Genomic DNA, 22797 nt, shown 5'->3' on the forward strand with positions numbered 1-22797 from the left:
AAACTACTTAATATAGGCAGACCCTTTTACATAATAACAGAAAGTCCAGGGAGTAAGGTGGGGGAAGGCTTATAAGTCAATCAAGAGTCTGCAATTGACAAATATTGGTTAGCCCCAGGCAATGCACCTGCCTGGGTAGGGGATCACTCAGTTCTCAGTAAATTTGTAGTTCTTAACTATAATTATTTTCCTATGCATTTTGTCTTATAAACTTTAATAGATTACTCAGAAAAGGTTTATAGGAGTAGCATAAACTTCACTAAATTACCAAAGATGCGCAAGTTTCCGAAAAGCAAATTAAGAATCCCTGTTTTAAGATTTTGCCCCATTCTCTGATTTTTAATAGTCAAATTGTCATGAAAATTTCTAAGTCCAGATGTTAGACAAAGAAAAAAATGTTTATTGAGAGAGGGATCCTGTCTCACAATAAAGTCATCCTCAGGTATAGGACCCAAAGACTTCAAACTTCAGGAAGAAGGGATATTTATTCCTATATAGTATTTTTACTTATATAGTCCACAAGTTTAAAGCCGTTAAATATTTTCTACATTAAGTATATATATATATAATATATATAATATATAATATATATAATAATGTAGACCTTGATGGATCACTTCTCCCAAGTTTGCATGGATGTTGGCGTAACCATTAATCTTAAAAAGACGAAAGTCATGTTTCAGAGTGCTATGTGGCCTCCTCCATTGATAAATATCTGTAGCTACCAGTTGGATGTCGTATCTTGTCAGTGACAATTTGTCACTTGATTCTGAGATCAATCAGAGGATTGGGAAAGCTACTTCAACCATAGCTAAGCTTTGCCAAGTGTGTCTGGGCAAACAGTAAACTGACAAGACGAACCAAATTTGCTGTCTATAGAGCATGCATCCTGAGTAGCTTACTGTATGGCAGCTAAACATGGACTATGTATACTAGACAAGAGAAGAAGCTTAACAGCTTCCACATGCGCTGCCTTCAGCACATCCTTGGCATATCTTGGTCAGATAGGATCACCAACACAGAAGTGTTCCAATGTGCACAAATTCTGAGCATCTACACACTACTGAAACAAAGACGGCTGTGCTGGCTTGGTCATGTGCAACGCATGCAAGACGGGCATATTCCTAAAGACCTACTCTATGGTAAATTGGCCTCAGGACAAAGACCTGCTAGATGCCCCCAGCTTCACTACAGAGATGTATGCAATTGAGACTTGAGGACTCTGGGAATAGACACCAGCAGCTGGGAGGAAATGGCCAAGAACCGGGCCCAATGGAGTTCAGTACTCAGGAGCAGCTTGTGCACAGCTGAGATGGGCCTTCAAGCTTTGGAGGAAGAAAAATGAATGAGACGCAGGAACCAATGGGCAACAGAGAGCACAGCTTTCCGATGTCCTCGTTGTGACAGGAGCTATGGCTCCCTATCAGACTGCACAGCTATACTGAGGCCTGTGGCTCTTCAAGGCACTGATCCATGGCTGTCCATGACTGGTAGAAGCCTACTAGTACTAGTATTATATAAATAGATATAGATATAGATATAGATATAGATATAGATATAGATATAGATATAGATATAGATATAGATATAGATATAGATATAGATATAGATATAGATATAGATATAGATATAGATATAGATATAGATATAGATATAGATATAGATATAGATATAGATATAGATATAGCCATGTTGTCTCTTCTACTGTTACTCAATGTCATCATTGATAAGTAACATAACTCAAAGCATACAGAACTGTGATGTCATATTTCACTTTGTGGAAGTAGAAAACCCATCTATGGACTTAAAAGGGGAAATCTGTGGAAAAATATCCCCCATTTGTGCCACTTTTAGGACCTTTGATGGGTTTTAGATGCCTTAATCAGGATTTTGCTTTATATCTTATTTTACCAGTTCTGATTGGTCTGTAGTAACTCCAGAGTACCTATTTTGGGTATCTGACCTTTATTCTGATTGGTCCCTCCTAACCACAAACTTGTATAGGAGGATGCTTTAATGTATGAAAGACATACTGATTCAAGCATTTACAACTTGTCTTAATTCATTATCATCTATCAGGAATGACTTAAATAAAGTAGAGAAGTAATAGGAAAAAATAAATAATGGGAAAAATCTCACTCACATAATCTGAAAGTTGCAAAGAGAGTGACTAGCACTTTCAATGACTATTTATTAAAGAGTGTGAAACTAGGAGTAGTCTATTCATAGCTTATAAAGAAAACACAAAGCAGTGTTTTTAGTTTATGTCACCTTCAGGAAATGTGAAGAAGTTCCTCTACCAATTTAATAGGAGCATAGTCCTGTTACCATTGGGTGGTTGAAGTATGATCCATATCCCTGGGTGGCCTTAAAAATCTAGCTCTCTAGCTCTGCACTTAAGAGAATAAGGAATCAGTAGAAAGAAAAATTTTGATAATACAGAAGAGAGCCCAGCTTCAGAACTGAGTTGAAGGGACAAAAGAAGAGAGGAGACAAGTATCTATTAAATATTTACTTTGTGCCAGACACAATTCTGAGGATGCTATAATTATTACCTGATTTAATCCTCACAACAATCTTCAAAGTCAGATTCTATTATTATCCCTATTTTACGATTGAGGAAATCAAGGCAGATAGGGGTTGAGTGACTTGTTCAGCGTCAAAAGATAGTAAGTATTTGAAGTTGGAAATTTATGTCTTCGTGACTGGAGGCACTGTGTTTATCCAATGTGCCACTTAGCTGAGTTCAATGAACTATGGAGAGGAACAAGTTCAAGGAGTTCAGCAGAGTTGTGTGTCCAACATATGATGATCTGTTCAGTGGTTGCAGTATGAGGATACTATGAGAAAAGATATAAAGGCCTTGCAGGATTGTGGATGACCTATATAGCTTACATATAGTCCTTCTCTATATGTGTAGTTTAGGTGTGTATTCACTCGGAGGTAATATGATATTGAGATGGTCAAATGAAATTGGAGTGCTAGTCATTGACACCTCAAAGTAAGGAAGACAATTTGTGAGAACAAAATGTCAGAGAAGAGAGATTTCCAAATTTCTTCAGGGAATGGGGGAAGGGAAGGGAAGGGAAGGGAAGGGAAGGGAAGGGAGGGAGGGAGAATGTATTAAAGGATAAGATAGAATCTGGATTTAAGTTTTCTTATTTCTAAGAACACTATTCTCTGTATCTGTTACTCCTCCTCCTTCTTCCCTTGCCCTATTCCATTATCATAACTTTAAGAGCTACTATGTCAAAACATAGTTCAAGGGCTTATAGCTGGAATATAATAACTAGATACACAACTTTGTCAAATATCCTCTAGGTACAATGTGATGGAAAACAATAGACTTCTATGAGAAGCAAATTTGGAGGACAGCCTAATTTTATAAAATCCTGTACATTAAACAAACAAACAAACAAAGAAATAACCCCTCCCCCCCAAAAAGCCATAATAAAACAAAAGAGAGATTTTGCTTTGTGAAGAAGTCACCTATTATGAAAAGTGTTGCTACATTCTTTGTCAAATTGAAATTCTAGTTATTGAATGACAGTACCACAAAGCTCTGGGAAACCCTTAAAAATACATGGCAAAAATGAGGATAATCTTTGGTTTGACTCGTATCTGGGAATAAAGAACCAGGTGAAGTGTCAGCAAAATTTTAAGAGAAAATGAACTACAAAGTAGGGCATAATTCAGATTATACTGAAGTAAGCTGTGTAGCTTTCATGTATATAGACCTGAGTGGAATGGAGTACCTCAAACTAAATGGATCTGTCCTTTATTTTTCCCCTGCATATATTAATGAAGAATAGTAATGAATTGTGATTTTTTTATAATTAATTACTGAAAATTATTTCATAAGGTTGTCATATAAATATAAAATTACTATGTGATATTTTCCAGTGCAAAGGTTCCAGCAAATCTGAAGCTATTATTAATATTTTCCAAAGATACTGGTTTGTAGAAGTTACCTTTGAACTTCAAGCAGCATTTAAATAGATCTTTTATTTTTACAAATATCAAGGGGGTGACTAGGTGACACAGTGGACGGAGCACCGGCCCTGGATTCCTGGATTCAGTAGTACCTGAGTTCAGGTCTGGCCTCGGACAGTTGAAACTTACTGGCTGTGTGACCCTGGGGAAATCACTTAGCCCCCACTGCCCCGCAAAAAAAACAAAATAAAACAAAACAAATATCAAGTCAGATGCTATCAAGGTGGCTTTCCATGTTAATTCTGCTAATATCTTAAACACTGACTTTGTTTCTGTTCTACATAGTACTTAGTAACTGCAAAATATGTATGTGAATATATATATATGAATATATGTATGAATATACATATACATACACAGACAAACACATATATTTTATATCTATATATCTATATACTCACATATCTACCTGTCATGAGGTAAATTGATGTTGAGTATCCTTAGGTATTCCTCTTTAAAGAATTCTAACACTCACACAATATCCAATTAGAATAAAATAGTCTTTTATTTGGGCACTTATAGAATGTGACCAAGAGGAAAGTAAAAGACTACAACTCGAGGGGAAGAGATATCTTAGAGACATCTTCCACATCCAACAGAAGAAAGGCAAAAGCTTTTATAGACAAAATTGGGTGACCACCACCTGACAGTGGAAGTTCACTTTGGGGGTGGGGAAAGACTTGAATAAGAGATGGTGGTTCTGACTTTTGCAGTTATCTCTGTCCTCTGGCTCTGCTCAGGCAGCAGCCATGCCTAATGGGCTTAGCTCCCTTACTTCTTAGGTGTATCTGTCCTTTAGCTTCTCAAGGAGAGTTACCCCAGACACATATCCTATCTATCATCTATCTATGTATCTCTATATCTATCTATCTATCTGTCTGTCTATCTACCTATAATTTATATATCTACATACATACATGCACACACATAAAATCTTGTGAAAGGGATGTCTTGGTTATTTTATACGAACAAGAAATCATTTCTCCCCCAATCTTCTACTTGGACTTGAGCTAACTGCCATTAGGATTTTCCACAGAGTTTTTTGAGAATGTTTTGTCCCATCTGCACATTTTTTTTTTAAATGCTACCACCCTCCAACCTGTGAGTGGCAGCTGGTCTGTTGAAGTTTTGGCAGAAATATATTTGGCCATCCCTACTGCCCCAGCAATACAAATGTTTGTTCCTGCACAATGACAAAAGCAAACGTTTCCATTTTGGAAATGATTACCAATAAAAGAAAAGTTTGCATTGGAATTTAACTTTTAGGCTATTTAACCAGTGTAGAATGAAGGAAACATCTACTAAGGAGAATAAGATATTTTGCTTAATTTTTACAAAGCTTATATTGAAGTTGTTGTACTGGCTACAGAAATGCAGGAATATCTTAAGGTTCTATTTCTCTGGCAATGGAAACTTTTCCTTCTACTAACAGCTATGGAGGGCGAGTCTGTCAAACATTTGAAACATCTGCTGATCCTTATGTGAAAAAGTGTTACAATGCAGTGTGGCATTAAAGTGTTTATGGCAGTTGTGTTATATAGTGGGAAGCTTGATGAATTTGGAATAATATGCAGGACTTGACTTTAAATTGTAACTTTATCTCTTTCTATCTGCATAACTCAACCAAGTCACTTAACTTCTCTGTGATTCAGTTCCCTTCTCTGTAAAATAGGGGGGGAAGTGAATTAATCCTTTCCAACTCTTGATCTTTGATTCTATGATCATATTGCCCTTCTATGATGCTAAATACAAAATTGCAAGTGAGAAGTGTGGGACAAAACAATGTTTATACAATTGTTAAAAGAACTTTAACTCTCTTTATTCTAACATTCAATTAAGTGAGTGGCCTTATATATGGCAATGTAAACAAATGAGAATAACCTTCATTCTTCCCCTGAGTCATGACACCAATAAGAAAGATAGCTCTGGTTGATTTATAATCAGAAGTTGTAGTTTAAACCATTATTGGAATTCCTCTACTCCCAAATCCTTGCAATCTAATAGCTCTCTGTTTAGGTACAAAATTAATGCAAATGTATGAGGAAGTGAAGAGATATTTTATGGACTAGGAAATTTCCTGAATATTTTTCAAGGTTACATAAATGATGAACATTGATGACCCAAAACATCATTTCATTTACCAGATCAATTACTTGCCCCACACCTCTTTCATTTCATGGCTTATTTATTACTCTTATTCTCCTTGATGACCTTATTTGAATATCACATTGCGGGGATTACCATTGTGTATGGCTTGTGAGACCAATCCAGCAGCCATGGTCCTATGGATGTTTGTACAAGGGATGATTATACAGCCAATGCTGTAGAAATAATTTGGCTTTTAAAATATAGTTGAAAAAATCCTTATAACCCCGAACAGATTTTGAAGTATTTTTCATGGATATGTTAAAAAGAACTATTTAACAATTTATTTTTCTGAGCATAGGTTGTGGATCATAAGGAATTGAGTGAAAATTCATTTGAGTGGCAAAAATAAAGACATATGTTGATCTCAGGCAGAAGAGTAATAAATGTAACAGATATAATTGTTATGAAGAAACAGAAGAAGAGTTAAAAAAACAACACCAAGTTTCTGGAGGAAACAACAATAGTTTCTCTTTGTGCCTGGTTATAAGCGAGGCTAATATGCATGTCATTAGTAGGTGCATGTACGCTTCCTCCTCATTCTTAAGTACCAGGCTTTTCCCTCATTACATTTTATTGCCACACACTTGACTGTATATGGAAGTAAAGGGAAATCATTTGCTCATAAACAGTGAAATGCAGAAATCTGCGTGGGAAGCAATGTAAGCAATAGAAAAAGTTATGTTGTGTGAACGGCCCTCAAACTTCAGATGTGTGCAACATATTCCCACTGACATCTGTGCTCAAAAAATTACAAGTTGGGTTTTTTGGGGGTTATTGTTTTTGTTTTTAAGAAGGGAGAGGGGAAGCCAATGTTGATTCAGTGAATATAGAAGACTCTAGTCCAAACTCAGGTATCCTGATATTGGAATTAAGAGAAGTTAAAACTCTTTTTGTCTTCCTCTTTCAGCCATTTCTAATGTGATTAGTAAATTGCATTATTGTTGTGGGTTATTGGAAATTATATTTTTTACTCTTATGCATTTTGTAAATATAGTATCTACAACAATATAAATATAAATCTTGTCTTTTAAACTAAATGCACTTGAAATGTATCTCTGTATATCTTTTCTTTTTTCCCAGAAAACATTTGAACATGTTATTCTGAAACCTTTTATCTCCATCCAATTAAAGCCAACTAAAATTAAAATCTCCAAATTATGTACACAATCAAATGTATTACAATATAAAATGTATTACAATCAAACCCTGGGAGAAGTCATTCTTTTAACAGAAAAAAAAAGAAAAGAAAACAGAAAATGTCTTCAAGTAATATAGGATTCACTATATTCAATTGGGAAAGCACAACCTTTGAGAATCATTTTTTACCCCCTCCGAATAGATGTTCTTTCCTCCATGAAAATTTATCTGCAGTAGCCGTCTGGTTGTGAAGATGGAAGAAAATCAAAATACTTTAAACCAATCCTGTTATTGTCTATGAAAAGAGTATGGTAACTTACTAATTGGTAAGGCTGCTTGCATTAGTCCCTGTTAAAACAGGGTGGCTTACATGCAATCTCTAGCTTCTTCAGTATTTTACTTTAAAACTGTGAGGAATGTTGATTATAATAATTATTTTCACTCTCACAGTGTTATTTTTAGAAAATCATCAACAAATACATTCTTCTATCTATCTGGGGTGGGGTGGGGGGAACAAAAATACAAACCAACAAAAAAAAATAAAGTGAGCTCAATTTGAAGGCAATGTTAATTTCATAAATCTTACAGCATATATCAAAAATTCATTAAGCTCCTACAATGTGCTAGGCACTGTGCTAGGTACAGATGGGGTGGGGCAGGTGGTTATATAAAGACAATCAATTAAAAAATAACATTCACACAACTCTTTCTCTCTCTTTCTCTCTCTCTCTCTTTCTCTCTCTCTCTCTCTCTCTCTCTCTCACACACACACACACACACACACACAAACCTATCCCAGATCTCTCCCTTGTTTGTGTGTGTGTGTGTGTGTGTGTGTGTGTGTGAAGCAGTGTGGCACAATGGGGCATGTGTGATGGCTACTTTTGAAGTCTGAGGACCTGGTTTGATTTCAACTCTTGTTTAATGTCTGTGAGATTTTGAATAAGTCACTTAACCTACTTCTTTATTTCCTCATCTGAAACACACACATATTTTGGCTTGCTCATGGTCACATATGTAGTAAGTAGTATTTGTGGGAACTGAAGTAGTTCTTCTGGCTCTAAGAGAAGCATTCTTGCCACTGTGTAAGGATGCCTCCTGGGTAGATGGATAGATACAAGTATATGCAACTACACACGCAAACACAGAGTCTGGTTATAATAGATATGTTCATAAATATGTACTATATAATGCATGTTTTATATATTAATAATGATGTGTTCGTATCTACACATATGTGTAAATACACATTATTATTAATATATACACATACATTGTATATGTACATATTTATGAACACATCTATTGTAACCATACTATACACACACACACACACACACACACACACACACACACATATATATATATATATGTTTCTTCATGAATATTCCATGATTGAAGCATATTGCAGACCTTGTACAAATGAACAGACAGGCAATCTGTCTATATGCTGGCCCTTACACTTAGAGATTATTAGAAGGTGAGTTTAAGATGTATCAATAATACTATAATAAAGGGGGAAAATATTGGACAAAGACCTGGAACACCTAGGCTAAGTTGCTGATTTGTTCACTTTATTTGTCATGTGACCTTAGATAATTCATTTAACCTCTCCCAACCTCGATATTCTCATCACAAAATTAGTATAAAAATATTTTTACTACCCTCCTCACAGAGTTGCCGTGATTCTTTTTATCTATTTGCTTTTCTTAAATCTGAAATCAAAGTATAACATTGACCAATTGTGACAACCTCATATTTACTAGAATAGAAAGGTTGTCAAATATGCATGTATATATGTAAGATGCATGTATATGTGCATTGCTTAAACATATATATTCATGTGCACACACAAACATACATGATATGTGTATAGGTGTCCATCCACACACATACTATTATTTGTTTTCAAATGAATAATTCTGGTATTCTTACATATAGCATTAAGGAAGATTTTTTGGTTCCTGGAAAGGGGAAAAATGGAAATACTTTCCAAATTGGTACTGTAGTTTCAACTATTTTTGACTAATTAGGATTTTTCCCAGTCAGCCCAATGGATTGTCTTACAATCAATCTAGAACTTCCCACAGTACCTGGCATGTAGTAGGCACTTAATAAATTCTTATCAAATTGAATTGAATTGAATAGAATTAAATTGAATGCCTGGGAAAAGTATCCCATAGCACTGTGGCATTTCGCCAAAGATTATGTGGTTATGTCTTATGGATGGAGTTATATCAGAGAAAACCCACTGGTAATTTTCTCTTCTAATATGTGCCAAAAATAAATTTTTTTAAATCATCCATTTGATAAAAAGGAAGTATTTTTATTCATTGGAAAGAGTAATCACTTTGTAGTCAGGTGTCCTGGTTGCAAATCATTCTGCCTATGATACTGTATTTCTAACCTTGGGGAACTCGCTTCACGTCTCTGTTTTTCTATTTCTTCATTGGTAAAATGAGGGGGCTTAGCTACATTTTATATTCTTCCAGGTGCTCTTCAGCTTCAGACTTATGACTTTATTGCCTTGTCCTACTAGAGAATATATGAAGACCAGCTGCAAACAACTGGCAAGCTGCTAGATTCTTTTCATGTCTGAAACTCCATTCTAGGAATGGATCTAATTTTAGGCCCGGGGGGAAATTCTAAAAATTAAAAATAACTAAAATTTTTCATATTGATCAAATTTACATTTGAAATTTGAAACTATAGTATAATAATAGTAAAAATAATAGATAGAATTTTAAAGTATTTTAATTTTGCAAAATGCTTTACAAATATTACCTCATTTATTTTTCACAACAACCCTGGGAGTTAGATCCTGTTATTATTCACATTTTATAATGAGGAAGCTGAGGTTAGAGAGGTTCACTCATTTGCCATGAGTCACACAGCTTCCATGTGTCTGAGACAGGATTAGAACTCAGATCTTCCTGACTCCAAATCCAGCTACATTACTTAGATATATAAGGCAGAAGATTTTCACCTGGGTCTCTGAAGACCTAAATTACAATTTGTAAATGCATGGAATTCATAACTCATTGAATTATAGAAATTATATGGGAAGTTGTCATTTATTCAATTATTATGGATATGAACAAAATGTTACTTTGATTTCATGAAAGAGCTAATGTACCTTCGAAAAAGACATTCCCAGGGAGCATCTAGTTAATTATTCACAATAGTTATATGACTTTACTATATGTACATCAGTTTTGTATTTCCATATATATTGCATAGATACTGTGCTAAGAGTGGCATGAGGCCATCTAATAGATAAGTATTATAATTTTCATTTATTATTAAATAAATTCATAGGGGGATATAGAAGAAGGCATTAAAACCAACAAACAAACAACATTTCAACAGATAACTGCAACACTAATTCCATGTGTCAGAAAGGGAAGTGGAACTTTGTTATTTAAAGGGAGGAACAATTGGGCAGCTGAATGATTCTATTTGGTTTTCTATAGAAATAGTTTAGTTTATGAACTCCCTTAGCTACTGCAGATCTCAACGTTACTGTAACTTATTTGAGTCAGACAAGTTAAGGAGCTATCTGAGGCAGAGAGCAGTTGAATGACTTCTGTAGGCTGATAAAAGTAATAAATTAGGGATAGGATTTGAACCCAGTTCTTCCTGACATCTAGCACAATACTATTTTCACTCTCCCATTCAGAAATGATAGTATTTGGAGTTGAGAGCTATGAGAAAACTCAGAAAATGTTGTCCAACCCATACAGGAAAGAAGTTCCTGTTAGCATATGCGTAAGTGGTCCTCAAACCTCTATTAATGACATCTAAAGAGGAGAAAGGAATGGCAAACTACTCCTCTCTCTTTGCCAAGAAAACCTCAAATGGGGTGGCAAAGAGTTGGACACAAAGTGAAATATATATGCATGTATGTGGATATACATACACACATACCCATACATACATATATATATATATATATATATATATATATATATATATATATATATATATATATATATATATATATATATATACATAGACACACCTGTATATTACACATGTCCACACATATGAATAATGCATTATTTTATAGACATAATGTGTTGTTATGTTATGTTATTACATTTATATGTTTATGTGCGACTTTCACATCCTTGAAGGGAATATCATGTCAAACCTGATCTTTCACTTCTTCAGACTAAACATGACAGGAGCCTTATATGACATGGATTCAAGGCACTTCACTCCCCTTGACATCCTTGACATCCATCTCTATATACTCTCCAGCTTAACATACCTTTTAAATTATTGGGACCTGAAATGAATATGATACTAGAAATACAGTGAAAGGGACTAAATATTACATATTCCTAGAATTTATGCCTTTCATAATGCAGATCAAGATTGCATTAACTTTTTTTCCCCTATAAATTAATAAGTGATTCAACAAGCATTTACTAAGCATTTATTGATCTGGGGATCCAAAGAAAGGTAAAAATGCTTGTCCTCAATAGTCCTTGTCCTCAAGAAGATCCCATGTTAACTGAAGATATACACTATACTTTCAGAGTAGAAGGAACTGTGTAAGAGAAGGCCTCTTATAGAATATGATTTCTGAACTAAGCCTTGAAAAAACCAAAAGCCTAGGGATGTGAAGACTAGTAAGGAAGGAATGAGAGTTCTCCAAATGTGGAGAAGAAATAATAAGTGTGAAAGAACCAGAAAAGGACATCAAGTGTTATGAAAGGAATATAGCCTTTCTTCTCCATTCTTTCTTCATCTATTTCTAATTGACTCCCCACCACCTTCCAGCTTTTTGTTTCTTCTCCCTTTTCTTAGATACATCTGTTTGATTCTTTCTCTTACTTTGCCATTTAAGTTACATAGAAATAAAACCTTCTTTACTTCTCCTTTTTACTCAAATATTCCCAAATTATAGTCTTTGATTCAATTTATGTTTCTTCAAATTTAGTCTTATAGATCTTTACAATAAGAATTTCTTCTGCTCCTTCCTTATCTTGAGTCCTTTTCCTCCTCAATCTCCCATGCAAAATTCTTCCACCACAGTCATATTTAAGTCCCACTAGATGTATCATGTGGATAGATGAAGATATTAATCAATAGGTCATTTAATTTTTCATAATTGGACACTGAGATTTCTATGTTCCTTGATACTTAAAACTGAGGAAGGAAGAATAGGGAAAGATGCTAGGATGATTAATCAGTATATAAACGCTATGTAGTAACTTCCAAAATCTACACAATTATAGGATATTTAATATTTTATTGAGGTGTGATTCATTAAAACAAAGCAAGGGAGATCCTAGTGACTCATTGAAACAGGAATAGGAAGCAGATGGCCCACACATTATTAAATGTAAATGTAAGAGCAATTTTGTTTTGTCCTGTAATAAGTACACATCCATGAATTACTCCAGTGGTCTAATTGAAAAATTTGAATTAGGGGCCCATACTATTGAGAGCCCCACAAGGGATATAATTTGCCATAACATTAGATATACATCATCTTCCCACTTCTCTGGGTGGGGTGGTAGTGGAACACTAAACTTCTCAATGCTTTCTTTTATAGAACTTAGTGTTTGGCCATTCAGCTCACTCTACTTTCCATCTGCAGCTCTGCTTGGTTTCAACTCCTTCATCTTTCACCTTCCTCTTATGTGCTTGTCTTGTCCCACTTGATTGTAAGCTCCTTGAGGGCAAAAAATGCGTTTTTTCTTTTTCTCATTTCTATCCCTAGTATCTAGCCCAGTGCTTGGCATATAGTGAGCACTTAATAAATGCTAATTACATTGAAATGCATTAAGATATTTTGGTACAAGGACAAGTATTTCAATAAGCAAGAATAATTATCATTGTGTCTGTGTTCCAATTAATTATTTTACTACTTAATTTCCTATTATTATAAAATTAAAGAAAAATTAGAATCTCATTAGGATTGAGCATATTTCCATTTACTGAAACTATTTAGAAAATATGTAGAATTCTATATCCTCCTTTTGCAGAAGGAAAGTAGAGAATCTACCTTCTCAGTTCAGGAAATTATATGAAAATGATGGATGGGCAAAAATAAAACTGAAATCCAGGTCTGCAGAAAATAAATAGCTGAATGTCACAAAAGTATTTTTCACACAACTTTCAGAGTTTAGAAATGGAAGAGTAAATGGTAGGAAAATAACTGGCAAATAAAATCTTTAAGTACTAGACATTCCTATGGGGTAGAAAGTATCAGGCCCAGTAGAAATTCATATGCAAATGAACCCTACAGATGTTAGAGATTACTGCTAAATAAAACTTCACAAAATGGTGCTTTGGGGTACTGTTCAGAAGACTCTCTTTGAATTGAAATACAAGGGGGCACATTAATAACAGTTTGTCCTGACTCAAATTGGAGATGCAATCTGGAAATAAACAAATCTGCCTAGTCCTCAAGTGCATAGGATTCCTCCTATCTGAATATGGAGGGTTTGTTTACTTAATCCCCATTACCTTGCAGTTGGCTTTAAGGTAGGAAGTTATAATTTAGACTCCATGTACAGGCATGCATATGTACGTACATACATGTGCATATAAGCATATGTAAATTTAAACAGTGACTATACATGGGTGCAAACATGCATGTATGTGTGTGCATGTGTATATATGTCTGTGTATATATACATTGTAGATGCATAATAGTAGTAGTAGTAGGCTTCCAACAGTCGAGGACTACCATGGATCAGTGCCTTAAAGAGCCACAGGCCACAGTGTGGCTGTGCAGTCAGATACAGGAGCCAAAGCTCCTGCTGCAATGAGGACATCGGAAAACTACGCTCTCTGTTGCCTGTCAGTTACTGCCTCTCATTCGTTTTCCTTCCTTCGTAGCTTGAAGGCCCATCTCAGCTGTGTGCAAGCTGCTCCTGAGTACTGAATTCCATTGGGCGCGGTCCTTGGCCACCTCCTCCCAGCTGCTGGTGTCTATTCCCAGAGCCCTCAAGTCTCACTTGCATACATCTCTGTAGTGAAGCTAGGGGTGTCTAGCAGGTCTTTGGCCTGAGGCCAACTTGCCATAGAGTAGGTCTTTAGGAATGCACAGATGCATAAGCATATATCTTGAGCACAATACCATATGTGTGTATACAATTATATATATGACAAATAATCTCATTTTAGTTATGCATTATAACTGGGTAACTAGGTGGCATAGTGACTAGAACACTGGCCCTGTAGTCAAAAGTTCCCGAGTTCAAATCTTACCTCAGACACTTATTAGCTGTATGACTCTGGGAAGTTCACTTAACCCCAATTGCCTTAAATACCCAGGGCCATCTCTAGTTCTCCTGAAATGTCTTGCCACTTGACCCAGATGGCTTTGTAGTGTGTAGTTTGAAAAATTGGGAGCCAGCCTGTCTCTGTTCTAAATTATTAGGGAACTAGGCTGCCATTTCTAAGATATTACTACTTATAAATTAATGGCTATTGCATCAACTACATTTAACACAAGCAGAAAATCCCCCAGCACAATATCATCTAAAAGAAAAAGAGAGAGTACATGGCTCCAAGTAGAGTTCAGAAGTACTACATGACCTAGAGAGGGAGAGCTTAGCTACTACAGCCTTCCTCACCTGCCATGTCCCCCAGAGTGGTGTTCACCTCATGTTCTCAGTGTCTTTTCCTCTTCCAATAGAGGAGTCTGTTACACATTGATCAAAGGTAACTGGCCAGAATCATTCATTTCCATTTTTTGACATGACCTGAGGGTGGTCTATATTAAAATGAGCTATACTGTGGTGAGGTCAGGGCCTAGTGCAAAGATAAAACCTCTGAGGGGAAAGAAGCTCCTGAAAAGGTGTGGTTTTAACCTCTATTTATTTAGTCAATCTCAATTTCTATTGATCCACTCATAGGCTCCTAGGCTGGTCCCCAAAGAGATTAGCTAAAGTTTATGAGCTAAGCTTTTGGGGGCAAGGTCCCCATGTCCCCAGAAAGTCCATCATTAATAATTATTTTCACATAGTAGGATAGATTAAGTTTGGTGACCTTGCATAGTCCTCTCTCACTTAAATCCAATTCAGTGCAAGACATGATATCACCTGATATCATGGTCTTCTACAAGAATGAAGGACAAACAACAGCAGCAACAACAATACATAATAAATAGGAATATATATATATATATATATATATATATATATGTATGTATATATATACACACATATATGTGCGTATGTATATCTGTATGTTTATTCACATGCATATATATGTATGCGAAAAGTGAAATATCTGTTCAACAATCTTTAAATAGCCTTTACACTATTGGAGGATACAATAAAAGGAGTAATAGATTATCATTCTGCTTTACTTATTTCTTAATGAACATGCAATAATCTTTTGTCTTTTAGCATTGTATTTATGGTAGAAGAAATAAATAGTTGACATACTTAATATCTACTTTGTATATTACATCATCACACATATGTATGTTTATTTTTCATGTTCACTAAAATTAATTTGAAGGACACTGTTAATTAATTTTACTGAACCCATGAGTCATACAAGAAAATGACATAAGAAAAATTTCTCTGAAATTCTGGCATAGGAGCATAATGATGCAGAGAGTATGAGAAGAAAGGACTCATCCTCTCAAATTGGTCAGGATCCCCCAGAATGTTGCAAACCCTTGTGATTCTAGAAAAGTAAGAGAAGTTCTCTTTCAATTATGAGTTGTACATCTTTCTATTAGCCTTCATCTCATTCATATTTTGGATATACCATTAACTTCTACATTTAATAGATGACTAAATTGAAATTTTTGAGAAGCAAACTAAGGTACTTCTGAAGGTAAGCATTCTTTCAGAAATATCATCTGGTCTCCCATTTTTCTTTTATTATTTTTTTAAGTTCTGATACCATTTAATTGTATCCATCTATCCATATAACTAAGGAGATGTAGTAAATTTATGAGTTGTTTATATAGCTATAGCTTATGATATAGGGAATATGAATTTTTATCCATAATAATAGCTCATAATAATATTGAGCATTTATGTAGTATATTAAAGTTTACATAGTGCTTTACATCTCATTTTCACTGCACATTAACTCTTTGAGGAAGGTGCTATTATTACCAGGCAGAATTTAAATTACTTTCCCAGGTGTTACGATTGGAATGACGCCACCTGCTGGATACTTACTGTAGAAGAGTTCTGCCCAGGAAGCGAAGGTCTTTGAGGGCAAGACCAGGAGTCTTTTCTTTGGCATCAGGAAGTGACGCGGGCTAGTGGGAGGAGGAAGGAAGAGACTGGCGCTGACTCTGGGGCTTTTTCCTGAGGACGCTGGCGGAGAAGGGAGCTAAAAATGTGCTCTCCCTTTAATAGATAGAAATCTAGGCCTTTCTCTCTCTCTTTACCAAATTCTTGTTTTCCTTAATAAATGCTTAAAAGCCTAACTCTTGCTAAAGCTTATAATTTATTGGCGACCACTCATTAGATATTTTAGACAGACTAGCTAGAATTTTAGCCCTTAACAGATGGCTGACCACGAAGAGGAAAGCTGAACCTCACTTCTGATCATTCGGTTGGGTAAGAAATTTTCTCTACCCTCTCCCTTTAACTGCTAAGTACTGGCGTACTGGCTGTGTTTTCCTTTGGATTTTTTCGAATGGACCTTTTAAACTCCCTAATTACCCTATTTTTGATTTTAGTCTGTTTAACCAGACAAATGGGAGATAAGATCATGTTAATGCTTTGTTTTTGTGGATTTTCTATTTTTCTTTTTATTTTTGTTAAAAGAGCCAGCAACTTACTCACACAAGGAAATATCTCTCCCTCTCCCAACCATGCTTTTTCAGAGAAACCTGAAGAGATTCCAGCAGCTTTTCCCAGTTCTAACACTAATTGTTGCTTTAATTTTGCATGCCTGGAGGCAATGACCCACCCTCTAGAAGCTTTTAATCCCCTAGCACCTGGAGGCAAAGTGGGGGAAGAGGAATCCTGGCCTGAGTTCAAAATCAAGTCTGATTCAAATTGCTCTGGTCCCTCCCCTCCTCTCCAGACCCCACCCTCTACTCCTCCCATGGCCAAGCCCATTGCTTCCCCTGCCTGGGAAGTCCAGAGATCTAATGCTCATGCGCAACTTTCTCTAACTACATTTGCAGCTTCAGGCTCAGCCCTTCCCCAGCCTGGCTGTGCTTCTGAGACAACCTTAGAAAACCCTTTAAATTCCAGATATGCTCGATTTGTTCATAATTTTGCTAACCTGCTTTTGTCTTTAATTAGTAATCTTATAAAGCATTTGTATGGTGAAAAGCCCGACAGACAATATAGAGGGGTTAAAGAAGAAAAACTTAAGCTGAATAAGAATGACAATCAACATAGTTCAAGACTCTGCTTCTTTTGCCATGGAAGGGTATATATTTTACAGAAATGTAGAAGTAAGCAGCAAGGTATTGATATGAGTATTGGGGATTTTAGATATCGGAATCAAAAATGTTCTGAATTCACTCAGAGTAATAGTATCAGTTCAGAGGTTACATAGGATTTCTATGCTATTACATATACATTTTGAAATTAATGGTATGGGTTTATTTTCATAGAGATTTTCATGCTTTTGAGATTGTGTCTTATACTTAGTTTTTAAAACAAGGAGAATATTTGTAAAAGCTTTTTAGTCATGTAATCAAGTTTATATTTTATAATACTCTTATTAATATTAAGTTCATGCTCATTTAGATTTCCTTAGTTTGAATTTCACTGTCTTTTATTGTTCCATGTGTATTTTCTTCTATTCATTTATCTAATTTAAAAAAATTGGTTTTGATTTCATAATACAATGTTAATTCTAGGAGTATTGTCCTCCCATATTCTGAGTTGTTTGTTATTTTTTCTCAACTGATTATTTGATCAAACTCTTTAAAGCATTTCCCTGGCAAATTGGTTGCCATGGCAAGTGTAAATTGATTCTAGAAGTATTATTTTTGATAAGCATATTCCAAAAAAAAAAAAAAGAGAGGGGAACATTTGTAAAAGTTTTCTTTGAGATTCTGTTGTGCTTTAACTTGTATTTAAATATGTTCTGATTTTTCACAAAAGTAATTGTATACTAAGTTAAAAAGGTATTATTTGAAATTTTTGCATAATTATATATTATGTTCTGAGTAGAGATGTATTCACATTTTTTGCAATCATTTATTATCCTCAATTTTTAAATCCATATGAGACTTGGATTATGGGAACTTATCATTTAAGACATTAATTGCCTTTATTCTGAGTTATCAGATGCCAGTTGGCCAAGATGCCATCCAATCACAAGAGGAATACATGCAAGAGCAGACACTGAACTGTCACATGAGGGGAGACATGCATGAAGTCAAGGTATGGCCGAGGGAACGGCTTTTGACAAATGTTGAGGTTGGATGCTCTTGGTTTGATATTTTATTTTATTTTTCCCCACAATATTGTACAGATGGCTGGAAGTATTCATCCCACCCATCTCACTCCTACACCTGGCTTCAATGCTCCCTCCTATATGCCTGATGCCATGGACATCTCAATCCCATGCATCTGATTAAGTCTGACTCAGTTTCCTCCAATATGTTTGGTGGCATGGACATATATTCCATCCACCTATTTTAAACCTGGCATACTGCATGGGCAGTATATATTGCTCAAGCGTGGGAATGCTCATATCCCATCATTTCTCTGTTCTTTTATGGTAACCCCCATAATTATCTCAGGTGTCATGATAAATACAGTGATGAATTTGGCCTTGACACCTGTTACCAATTATATTAGATTTTTTAATTTCTCATAATGGCATGAGGATAATTAGGCAGATGATGCAAAAAGTGATGAAACAAAGATAAAAAATTATTTTTAATAATTAATATCATAGCAATTGTCTTCTCAATTACCCTCCATAAGGGGGGGACTATAGTAATATTATAATTTTAAAGAATGGTTCAATTTTTGTTTTATTATATGTTTCATGTGTAACAACTAAGATTCTGAATTCCCTTAGACATGTTTTTGAGAACTTTCATTGTTTGATTTGATTATTGACAAAGCTATTTTAAAGTTGTGTTAAGCTCAATTTTGTAGGAAATTTTCCTGGCTGATTACCAGCATCCACACATCAACCCCTGAAAAGACTTCCATTCCATGACTACACCTAGAGGACATCTGAGAAAAGACTTTCAGAGACTTTAAATGAACAGTATTGATTTGTTGTTTTTGTTGTTTTTTTTTTTCTCTTTCTGTTATAATATACACCATCTGTAACATGTATTCTCTGCAGAGGCCCTCCCTTTGCAAGACTAATGTCAAAGCGTCGGTTCATGAGGACAAAAAAAAAAATCGCCCCTCTGGACAAAACTTTCCTCTCTTCCTTTTCTATATTGTTGTTCGCATATTATTAGTTAGCAATAGTTATTATATTGTTTTTACTGTTCCGTCAAGGAAACATTTTGTTTCTTGAGGAACAACAGGGGGGACTGTAACGATTGGAATGACGCCACCTGCTGGATACTTACTGTAGAAGAGTTCTGCCCATGAAGCGAAGGTCTTTGAGGGCAAGACCAGGAGTCTTTTCTTTGGCATCAGGAAGTGACGCGGGCTAGTGGGAGGAGGAAGGAAGAGACTGGCGCTGACTCTGGGGCTTTTTCCTGAGGACGCTGGCAGAGAAGGGAACTAAAAATGTGCTCTCCCTTTAATAGATAGAAATCTAGGCCTTTCTCTCTCTCTTTACCAAATTCTTGTTTTCCTTCATAAATGCTTAAAAGCCTAACTCTTGCTAAAGCTTATAATTTATTGGCGACCACTCATTAGATATTTTAGACAGACTAGCTAGAATTTTAGCCCTTAACACAGGGTCACAAAATTAGGAAGTATCTGGGATCCAATTTGGACTTAGGTCTTCCTGACTCCAAATTCAGCAAACTATTCTCAGTAGCATCTAGGTATCTCTATCCATTTTATTTTTTCATAGGTGTTCAATAACTTCTATGTTTTCCTATTTTCTCCAGGATGAAATGAAAACTACTAACCTTGGCATTTAAAACCCTTTACAAGATTACTTTAAATTGTCTTCCATATATAGTTTACTTTGTTCCATTTTATTTACTATATTCTAGCCAAATTGACATAGACACCCTTCTCTAAATTCAGAATTCCATCTCCTGACTCCATGTCTTTTTATAGGTTACCTGGAAATATTCCTCAAAGTGAATATGACTCCCTTACTTCCTTTGTGTGTCCATTCTGTTTTTACCTCCTATTAAAAGCAGGAATGTGCTTAAGCTCACACCAGTTTAAGAGAGGCTGATTGTTAAAATGACTATGTAACACTGAATCCATGAAAATCCACAAATACTGCTAAACAGGGCTTGATTTATTGTTTCATTGATGATCTGGACTTGTCCATCCTTTGTTTTAGAAGATCAGTTACATTATGAGTTGATGTCTTGACTTGTACATGAAATGGATTTGAGTGAAGCAGAGTTGTATAAAGTCCTCAGCCTCATTCTCTCTTCTAGAGTCATCAATGTCCAGTGGCAAGATGAAATTCAGGATGACTGGTAATAAACTGGGATGCAGTGGATGTCTTTGGTATCACTGATGTCTTACCAAGCTCTAAGCACTCTACTTGGTCTGCTTCAGCTGCCTTCATGGCCATTAAAATAAATTGTTTTCATCTGCCCATTCTGCCAAGGGAAGTTGTCACATGCTTAGGATAGACAACCCCCTAACTCACCAACTGGTTTGAGGCCCATTAGTTACCCTTAACCTGGTTTAACCTTTCTGCCAAAACACTTTAATGGGGTGTGGTTAATGCACATGCTACAGCTTCTTGGGACCACAGCTGGTATTTGTTTGAAAGGTGGACACCAAGGTGGATGAGAAGCCTTGAAAAGGGCTCATCTAATCCTCAAACCAGAGCTGCTAGAAAATGTTCAATTCAATTAATTTATTGATTATGTGAGAATATAATTATTAATAATGGATTTTAGGGGGGACCCAGGGACCCAGTTTTAGCCTTCCCTACCCCAATTTGGAAAGTTCAGTTCAGTTGATTTTAGCTAAACTCTTTTAGGGTATAATTCTGTTCAAGGAGAGCTGATGGGATTCTGTGGTCTCTTTAAACCAGTCTTTGGACATTAAGCATTTATTAAAGCATACTAAGTATTAGAAAAAAAAGGACAACAAGTGGAGTTAAGAAAAGGCCTATCTAGCCTAGAGTTCCATCCTGGTCTTGTCCTTTCTCAAGTCCTCCACCACGAGTCTGCTTCAATCATGAACTCCCTCTCAAACTGTGTGTGGAAGCTTTATATAGGTCTGGAGCAGAGCTGGTCCTTACACACTTCTTCAAGCTGATTGGCAGGTGTCATCCAAATCCATTGGTTCACTGAACTTGAAGGTAGTCTGGATTTGAGTTCAAAGTACTTAGCTTCTGAGAACAATACCTCTCTAAGGGCCAGCCAGGTATGGTTACAATCTAATTAACTTGAAGTAGGCTAATCAGCAAAGTCAATCACTCTCACTTAATTCAATCAGTTTAGATTAATCTCCAGGTGAGCCTTTGAGTATCTGCCAAATCCCACTATTTTCTCACAGGATTATATCACACCTATCTGTATAGATCTTTGCCCCTTAGGGGTCTCCTCCATTAGCTACCATACAGCTACCCTCAAGTCATACCAACCAATGGAATTGAATGATACTAGCCAATTAGCTTTATTCCGTGTACAGTGACATACCTCTATCAAAAGAGAATAAATGGAAAGAACACACAAGACTCCTCTCTGGAGCCATTTTGTAACACATTCTTGATCTGGACCCACTGTCAGTTGGTGAGCACTCCCCTCTTAGGACAAGGTAGGCTGTCAGGACATGTGCTCTCTCTCTCTCTCTCTCTCTCTCTCTCTCTCTCTTAGAAAAATGGTACTGGGGTGTTTTTCAGCTTGTGTTAACTGCCACACAATCAATACTCCTCTAATATTAAATATACTTTAATAATAACTACTTACTGCCTAAACTGGTGCAATGGAATTATTATATAAATAGCAATTAATATGTAAATAGCAATATTTTAGAAAATCCAGGTTAGTCCCCCAATAATTTAGAAAACATAATTTGCCCATCACAAAAAACAGTTGGCAACTACATCATTTAAATAAAATGATTGACTGATTACTGAAATGTAGCTAATGCAATAAGCAAAACTATCTCCTCCACACATCCCCACCCCATCCACAAAGATTATTAAAAATTTACCAGGCCACCAATGACTAGAAGCCTTAACCTGATGCCTTAAGTTGATAGTATTCATTTTCTTTTCAACTTCAATTTACTTTTCAGTTAAACATATTGATAGCTTAGTAAGATGCAAGTTCCCCGACTATTTTTTATATTGTTGTTGCTTCCCCAGAGCTTGGGGTTGGTTGGTAAGATCTGGGAAAATTTTGTCTAGAGTATTCCTCTGCTCTATCAGTTTAGTATCCCTATTATAAAACAACAATAACAAAGGACATTATAGTTATTCTGTCATGAA

This window comes from Dromiciops gliroides, chromosome 3 (genome assembly GCF_019393635.1).
Source record: "Dromiciops gliroides isolate mDroGli1 chromosome 3, mDroGli1.pri, whole genome shotgun sequence".
Classification (NCBI taxonomy): domain Eukaryota; kingdom Metazoa; phylum Chordata; class Mammalia; order Microbiotheria; family Microbiotheriidae; genus Dromiciops; species Dromiciops gliroides.